The sequence below is a fragment of the Amblyomma mixtum genome, chromosome 10, assembly GCF_055824585.1.
Source record: "Amblyomma mixtum isolate Tamu chromosome 10, ASM5582458v1, whole genome shotgun sequence".
In the NCBI taxonomy this organism is placed as follows: Eukaryota; Metazoa; Arthropoda; class Arachnida; order Ixodida; family Ixodidae; genus Amblyomma; species Amblyomma mixtum.
This window is the reverse complement of record NC_143021.1, coordinates 85881807-85891197: the sequence shown is the minus strand read 5'-3', so window position 1 is coordinate 85891197 and position 9391 is coordinate 85881807. Positions and strand designations below refer to the sequence as shown.

Genomic DNA, 9391 nt, shown 5'->3' with positions numbered 1-9391 from the left:
AACCGAAAATGCATTCAAAATGCTTTAAGTCTGTCTTTAAGAGTGATAATGGATCAATGCGATCTTTCTAATCGCACCTGCCGCCTATAGCACATGTTCAGATAATTCAACCAGGCATATTAAACACCCTTTGAAATTTCGCCATTAAAAGTTTTCAGAACAAGACAACATTACGAGCACATTTTTGAGAGGGCTTGCGGAATCAGTGTCGAAGTACCTGCGCGAGGGACAAGTGTTGAGTCTGTTGAGTACTGTAGAGTGAAGCCACTACATAAAAGTGAAAAGTACTGAATTCAAACTATCGCTCAACTTCTTCAATATCTGCCACATGCAAACGTTTGGAGCACATATTCCATAATCATATCATAGAAGTGTTGGACAAATATAATATTCTAAAAAAGACTGACCACTGTTTCACCAAAGACGGGCCTACATGTACCCATCTGGTTCTTAAGAGGGCACGATTTTGCCAAGAAACATACGGTGAAAAACAAATATACGCTAAATTTACCGACTTTTAAATTACTTTCGACAATATAAGGCAAAAAAACTGCTTCACACACTCAGGAATAAAAAAAACATTTTCACATTGGCTAACAAACTACCTTCAGGACTGGGAACAATCAGTTGCCTTTAATCATCATAATTGATGGGACATTCAGTAGACTGGCGTTCCTAAGGGAATGGTACTTCTGCCTCTTCTGATGCTTTTGTTTAATAATGATGTACTGGATGCTATTCCCGTCAAGGTTAAGCGTATTGCTGATGTTTCTGTACTGCACTCCTAAACTGAAAACACCGCTGACCAGGAGCTGCTCTCTGATGCTTTTGGAGAAGGTGTGGCCTGGTGTAAAGTGGGGAAAGTGTCAGCCAGCTGTCATAAAACTGTTTATATGTTCCCTACACGTACGAAGCATATAATAAGTTTAGAATATGGTGATAATAACACATTTCCCTCTTAAGCTCGCTTCATTTTTAGCAGATTGGGGTGTACATGAGTGACAGAGCTCTTAACTAAGGCGCACTTGCTCCAAATAACACAGAAAACTTGAGCCAGGAATAAAATTTCTCTTTCAACTCATTATCGGCCCCTATAAGAAATCTCACGGCAGTAAATTTTGTTTCGTCTTGTTCTACCAGAAGGCACAAAGTCACGTAATAAGCTCCATGAAAGCACCTGTAATAACTGTACTCTTTCCCAGAAATTAATTGAAGGAAATATTATAGCCTAATAGCCTAATAGCCAAGATTAAAAACAAGCCCCTGCTGAATTTGTTTACAGCACTGTTTAAATTGGATCGTCAATGCTTGCTTGCCAAAATGTTAATCTTTGTTTTTCTGTTGCTTGCCTGTGTTAATGAAGCGAAAGCTTCATTAACGGGACCTCAGGCTTCAATCACGGACCGGCAAACTTGACCTTCAGCTGAGTTAGAGGTCAATCCATGAAAAATAGAAAGAGAAATTGAATCCATATCGATGACTGGAAGTCGAACCACCCGCTGCGCGAGCAGATCTCCTTTAGGGGCCGCTTCCAGAGACCACTAGGCTATCGCCACAGTCAACACAGCGGGTGTTAAACAGCACTGCAGTCTCTCGCGTTGTGAATTGAAGAGCGTCGTCCGGATCAACTTCCATCTGCTCCTTCTCGCGGCACTGCCTGCTCACAGCCGTCTTCTACGTAGCACAAATCCGTGTTTTTGCTCCGATTCGGATGTAGTAAAACAACTCTGCAGCTTTTATCGTGTTTACTTTAGCTGGATCCCACACTGCTATATTTTTCACCATGGATTGCAATATATGTAATGAAAGTAAATAAAGAATAAAAATATTCCTCTTAGCTGCTTCTGCTCATTATGCTAACATTGATATCTCATTTTTTTCGGAACATATACTCCTCACCTGAAGTTTATCATGTTTCAGCGCTATCTAAGTAGCGCACTGCAGCGCCTTTAGTTAACTAGAAACATACTTGCCATTTGTAAACACAAACTTTTGTGTTGCCAGTTGGCCTCAAAGAGATATACTTTTGAGAACAACGGGCACATTTGCGTAAGTTTGGGTTGTAATTTGAAGGGCAATTCTTTAACATCTGTGGCAGCTGTACGGAGCGAATAACTTCACAAACCTGTCTTTGTGCATAGCACGTGGCCTGTTTAATGACAAGACATGGAAGACATTTACATTCTTCATGAAGAATCACCTGTTCGGTCCTTTAGGTAGCCTGCTCGAAAAGAAGAGGTGGTACAGGCCAGCCACCGTCAACAGCGGCGCTCGGAGCATGGCCGTAACCTACAGAAAATGGCGCCACGTCCCGAAGTTGCTGAAGGTACGCGGCGCTTCCTCCGCACAGGCACGGAAGCTCGACGCGGGGCCCTGCGACCAGTGGACGGCACGGGCGCCTAACGTCCTCATGGATCGTGCCACGGCGGCTACACGAGGCGGACGCAGACAAACCGTGGCTGCAGATTCGAGGAAATAAATATGGATGAATATTAAAGCTGACAAAATATGCTAGACAAGGCTACCAGACTCTTCTAATCAAGTTAAAGAAGGGGACCAGTGTCGGGAGTCCATTCCTTAAGTCATCTAGAATTCATCGTATACGAGCTTCGCACCTGCGGCACTTGAAGGATAGTCCTTATTCATGCAAGTGACCTTTACGTCACGGTGATGGTGACGATAATACAATTATCACCCTCTCCACCCGATTTGAGTCATCGGAAGAACAACGCCTTTCAAAATGACCTCGGCCATCCCCCGCTTTGCAGCGGCTGGAAGGCGATATCGTCGCAGTGTATACAGCGCCGAGTCTACAATGCCACTTACAATATCGACCTTGCATTAGTTTTGACTCTGCCGCCCTATGTGATCAGTGCAGAGGAAAGCTGCGATTAAGAAACGCTGCAGACTATGAACCGTGCCGATGCCTATTTTCTCTTTTTATTATATCACCTAAAATATCTTTAACAAGCATTTGTTGTACAATCTACGTTGCTCTATATCTGTTCTAATTGTCTTATTTACCTTCCCAAAACTCGTACGGTAGCCCGACGAGCGGCCCTCCAACCAGTACGAGCACCTGACGTCGTCATGGATGGTGCCGCAGCGGCTACACGAGGCGGACGCGGACGAACTGTCCCTGCAGATACGAGGAAATGAATACTGATCAATATTCACGCAGAAAAAATATGCTACGCAAAGCTGCTAGACTCTGCAAATCAAGGTGGGAAGGGGACGAGTGCCCAAGGCCACCGCTTAAGTCATATGTATTTCACTGCATGTGAGCTTCGTACCTGCATTCCTTACACCCTTGTAACTTTATTACTGCAAAAGGCCTTTGAGATCCAGGTCCGTATGGTCAAAGGGATAAGTAGTAAAGCTACAGAGCGATAATGTTGGCATTTTCCACCAAAGTCCTTGGAGGCGAATGCGCTCGCCCGAGACCTTTGGAGCAAAAGGCGTGGCCTTGAGAACCTCCCATCGCAGTGCCGTCCACCGTCAAGGAGTAAAGGAAAGGAAAATGTATGCATCTAACAATGTTTGGAATTCTAGCACATTCCTATCCTCTAAATTTTGGCATTTAGGGATATTTGTTTGGAAAACTTTGAGTGAAATGTCGGAGGAATATGTGCTGTTAGGTGGTACGGCAAGGCGGACAATGGGTAAATTGATACCGTTCAAAAATTAAGCAGGCTACTTCTTTCGGCCCTGAGTTTTTTTGTTTGGATGCAGATTTTATTCATTTGTTTTTACAATGTCGAATGCCCCGTAATCATGTAGTAAAAACTTATAGCTCATGGCGCAAGTATTAACTGATTTACACGAATGGTGTAAAATATAAGACGCCAGGTCTCAGTAGGTGCAAACATGAAAGGCAGCACTTTGGTTACTGCAATTCACAACAGGGAACTGAACGAAACAATTTCTTATTTTTAAATGTGGAGAACTTTAAATAGCTTTGCTTTCGTTGTAAAAGAAGCAATGGATCTTGCAGTTATCACAAAAGACGACGCTCTCTCCTGTTTTCCTTACATTTTGTGTCATTCCACCTTGTTCTTGTCACTCACAAGCGAGAGCTCCAGCTGATAGAATGTGACGTCAAGAAAACACCTGTCCAAAATTTGCGTAGCATTCCTGGAAGGCAACTGTGGACAAGATGGAGCCTTCCCCCAAATCTGGAGCGCATTCATCTCTCAACCTTCATGAAGCACTTCAGGGTTGATCAGCGCGGTGTGCGGGAGATCAAAGCTCTTTGCATGCGTGAGGCACAATGCATCTGGTTTGCGTCTGTTTTCAAACCAGCTGTTCATTCTACCAGGTCTATCAGGCAAGATTTTCAATAATTTTCTAAAATAGACTTGTTAGAAAAATTATTGGATTTGCGGCACAATGTTACCAGTGTTGGCGGACACCGGAAAGGCGGAGTATTTTTTTAAGGAGTAAACTGGTTACCTAATTTCTGATAACTAACATTTTAACTCTTATAGCTAGGCAATTGGTTGCAATTAAAGATTTGTAGCCAGTCTTTAGTAACAGCCATATCTGTTTTAGAATTTCGAAAACGCGATTACCCTTTTTCGCTGTGGCTCGACAAATTTTGGCTACAGCGTGCGAAGATACATGCATTTTTGAAAAGTGTGCTGGCAAAGAAACCTTTCTAGTGCACGAATCTAGCCAAAGAAGCCAAATTTGTCGAGCCCGAGCGCCAAGAACGATCGCGTTTTCGAAATTCCTAAAGAGGTAAGACTATTACTAACCACCGGCTACAAATTTCTAATTGCGACTTGGCGTCTATAATAGCGAAAAAGTTAACTACTAAAACTTAGTTAATTAGGTTACTACTTAAACAATTCACCGGTTTTCTGCTGTCGGCCAACACTGGTATAAGTATGCTGACAAAGCCATATTTCTGCCTAAAAACCTATTTCTGAGTATTTCTTAGTGTCTTCCCTGAAACACTTGGCAGAAAATTTCGCTATCTGGCAGAACGTCTGTCATGTCTGCACCTTGACGTAATGCTGTTTTGTAGAGGCGGCACGAAACTCCCTCTCAAGCTTAGGCTCATGCTGCGCGGATATCTCGCGACCTGAGAGAAAACAGCATAGCTGTTCATGAGCACAGAGAATACGTCTTCCAAAGAAAAAGTAGCCAAACGCGCTGCGTTGCCCCAGCGTCGAGGGTGCGGCACGCGTGCTGCACAAGCGGCGGCGCCCGAGTTGCACTGTGAATACCCCGGCTTCTTCTTGCCGGGGGGGAGAGGGGGAGAGAGGTAAGTGAAAATAAATAAAAGCGCAAGATAAGGCGCCCATTTATTCGCACTGTTCCTTTGCTCCGGTTGCTGTTGCGGGCGTCTGCGTTGCCATTCTCGTGCTCTACACCAATATTCTCCTTCCACGATAGTGAAAATTTCGATTTTCCAGTTCATCAAAAATATATTTTTTAGGATTGCGTCTATTTGCTGCGAGGAATATTCATGTCATTACGCAAACGCACTCATCAGTATAGGTGGATTCGCAAAATGAATAGCAGAACTTCCTACAAAAATCAGTCATGCTCCCCGCTAGCAACCGCTGAGCCCTGGTGGTGCCCAAATCACACATGTCAAAAAACGTGTTGCAGTGAAGCGCCTACGGGTTCAATAATATTTCCGGTGTGGATATGAGGATGGATAGGCGTTTTAAAAAAAGGAATAAGCAAAGCGGAAATGAAGATGGTTAGAGAGATATATATCGACAGATGGTTGAAACCTCGGCTGGTTCACCCCAAACCTGCCATACTGCTACATTTGTCTTTTTTCTTTAGACCACACAGCTCAATGGAAATGCGTGAACAAGGATTACGACTGCAAGATGGATCCCAGAGGAATTGTCTGAGAAAGAATTGATAGTGTTTTATTCCGTGCTCCCATGGGAGCGGAATATTTCTTTTGTTGGGTCAATTCACGCAACAGGGGCCGAAAGGGTTATTTAACTAAAGTTTACTAATCAACTGTTTATTTTAAATTTCAGAACACAAGGCTTTATTGCGATATTGTAGGCCATCAACATCGAAGGTAAACCTAGTTTACATTTTCTTAATCGGCAATGTGATTAGAAATATCAAAAATCAAAAATGAGCATTTCAAAGGTCGTAAGGTTGCCTCTCCGCATTGATACTTTAGGGCCGCCGCGGTGGCGCACTGGTTATGGCGTTCGGCGGCTGACCCGAAAGACGCAGATTCGATCCAGGCCACGGCATTTGCATTTCGCTGCACACGAAATACTTTATGCCCGTGTACTAAGAGCCCAAGGGTGCCGAAATTTTTGGCGTCCTACACTATTGCGTCAAACATATCCTGAGTCACTTTGGGACGTTAACCACCATAAAACCAAAACCAAACCAGCACTGATGCTTTCTATATTACCGCCGCAGCGCGTGGTATTGCAGCCAAAATTAAGTTGCTCTTCCTGAATCGTGAACTAAAAGAACGCGAAGCTATTTTCACAAATACGCAATCGGAGAAAGGCAACTTCACGAGCTTTCAAAAGCTCATTTTTGACGTTCGGTTTTTCGAACGGCACTGCCAATTAATAAAATTTAAACCGAAAAGAAAATTTCAGGTTTGCCTTCAATCTCAGATTTTAACTTTGCCGCCTAAAATTAAAAATTTATAATTAATTAGCTAATTACGGTTGATAGTAAAATCATGGATCCATACCAGGCACATGCCAGCCTTACTTTACAATCAACCTGCACGGAGTTTCACTAATCTTTAGGTAAATTGAGGTCTTCCATTAGGTGAGGTGTAGCCTTAATATTTTTCCCGAACAAATAATTGGAAAGCCCTCCGCTTCACCGTACGGGTGAACGGTCAGTACTACCTATCTGCTGTTATAGACTACAATCACTCACTCGGCTTCAGCGCGCTCCAGCTGCGGCTGCGTGCATTCCGTGTCATCATCGGGGGTCGTCGCGGTCGGCCATGGGTCAGTGCGTAATAAGGACTCGACGAGCAAGTTGACGTGGGATTTGTCATCCCAGTCGGCGTCTGCACCTCTAGAGAGTTCCTTTTTGAAGCGAGGAAACCCCGCGTCGAGGAACAGCAGCTCACGAAGGCACCGGACCACTGCGGAGGTAGGCAGTTGAGGCAGTCTTAAAGCAACTAAACTTGAACCCTCTCCGCCTGCAATGCAAGCAGCGAGTGACTACAGAGACATTCGGAGTTCCTGCACGACCGCTCTTGTATGACTAGTGCTACCAGTGTCACCAGACAAAGTTACGGTTTCTAAAGGCCATTATAATATTGCCTCTAGAGATCTTATTTTTATTGGTAATGCACAACAATGATGTCAAGTGGAATCCGCGAACTATTGTCCTTGTAACAAAAATTAGCGCCTTCATCTCACCTCTCAGAGACATATCAGCTGGCATTGTGCGCGAATACTGTCGAATATTTCCTTCATAACTCTTGCGGAGTTAAAGGCAGAGTGCATAAGCTCCTGATTCTGACGCCAGCGTAAAATTCATTGGTCCATTTGGCTTACAGCTGTGGCCAATGGAAGGGCATGCTTACCGCCCGTGTCCTGACAGACGTGGCCGCGGCACACGACGAACGCGATCGAATGCGGCAGGTCGGCGTTGAAAGCAACGTTGCGGTTGAAGATCTCTGCGCACGCGTGCCCCGTGCGTAGCATCGCCACTGGCTGAGTCCGCTCGGAGTCCTGCTCAAAAAGACGCGTTAAGAACATTTCTCACTCGCAATAGCCTTGCATTCGCGACGAACAGCGTCTGCTTGCCGGGGTTGGTGCGTAAAACATTTTATACCTTGTGCGGTCTTTTCACAGCATACACGAAGGTTCTGCAGGCGTCAAAGTACCTCACGTCGCTGTCCACCATAAGCTCCAGTCAGAGATCTGGATGAAGTCCCAGAGGGGCTCTTCAAGTCGACTTCCAGTCCGGCCCTCGAGCAAGGACGGCTCGACGGAATGTTCTAGGGGAGCTTCGAGGAACAATGCCCGAGCTGCGTCTGTGCGGTCTTCTTTTTTTTTTCCGCCTTTTTTTCCCGCAAAAATCCGAGAACACGTGGCAGTGGCTAACGAAAATGAGGTTAATAAAGGACCGAGTGTCTTTGAACGCTGAGGCGTCAGTTGACTGAAATTCTTAAAAAAACATATGGTCGATTTCAGTTGTTCGGATAACGGTAATAGGTTAAACACCATATATGAGGCATTGGGCATTCTCTGCAATCATAGATCCCTGGGAGTCTCCTTGTTCTCCGCCCCACAGAAATACTACTCCTGCCTCCAAGAGTTACGCCACAACGAGAGCGAATTGATGAATTCGCCCTCGGCCTACCATAAGCTTGCCGTCCCGGTTAGCTCAGTTGGTAGAGCGACTGCTTAGGTGCAGCGGTGGTCCCGGGTTCGAACCCCGGACCAGGACGAATTTTTCTTTAACTGCGAGGTTTCTCAGAAAGCTGTATAGCTTTCCTTTGTAGCCGTATGGCTGTGCATGGGTGGATGTCAATGACTAATTACTCCCTTAATACAAATCTACTCCACCTTGGGGGATTTCCATAAATATTTGACCAGCTTGTGCTGTATGCGCTGACACTTAGCGTGGAATCGCCCTGAAATGTATGGGCAGTACTTATGGAGGTGGAACGTCTGCTGATTGTGCGCATTCTGATACGCTATATAGCTTATTAACTGTAATAATCTGAGACCAATTTGTTGGGCACACAGAGCAGTTTTAAGTTTTAAGCTATTTTTAGGTCTTCTACGAACATTGGCATCTTTAATGAACAGAATACCCTTCGACAGCTGAATTTGCGCGTACAGTCGCGAATTCCATATAACGTAAGTTTTGGATAACATTAGATGATTTGTGCAAATGATGTCCTGACGGACAGGTTACTTTCGGGACATCATCAAGAATTAAGATAAACGGGGTGAGAAAAAGCGAATGTGAGCAGCTTTGTGGTTTTTCTCTGAGTACCTCGAGCTGGTGCAGCGAGACGCTGCTGAGACGTGATAGGGCCGCGTGGAAGAAAGGGGGCAGCGTTCTTCGTCCAAACTAGCGCCCATCAGTTCCACTCTTGGTTTGCCGACCAAGACCAACTCCAAGGTGGCCGCTTTGGGCATCCACGCGGCCAGGTGCAGGCACGATCAAAGCTCGGTGCCCACTCGCGACCAGTAGATACGGCGCGTTGGCTAGAGACCCGCCGTGGGAGCAAACGCTGCGGTCATTGCAGCGCCTTGCTGGTCGCAACTACACGGAGACCCTTGCTTCGCGCTCGTCAAAATGAACATGCAAGACTTCTTGAGGCAGTTACGCTTCTTACAAGCAGTCGAAATTGTGCCCAGGGTTTCTTCCTGAGGTAGAAAGGCACTCACCTTTCTTCCCGAGAGAA

The 9391-nt window shown here is 45.2% G+C and overlaps 1 non-coding gene across 1 annotated transcript; it reads left to right on the top strand.

The window, feature by feature from the left end:
* Positions 1-8347: 8347 nt before the first annotated feature.
* On the top strand, positions 8348-8421 carry TRNAP-AGG (transfer RNA proline (anticodon AGG)). Its single transcript has one exon. It is a non-coding gene; the product is annotated as a tRNA-Pro (tRNA).
* Positions 8422-9391: the final 970 nt, after the last annotated feature.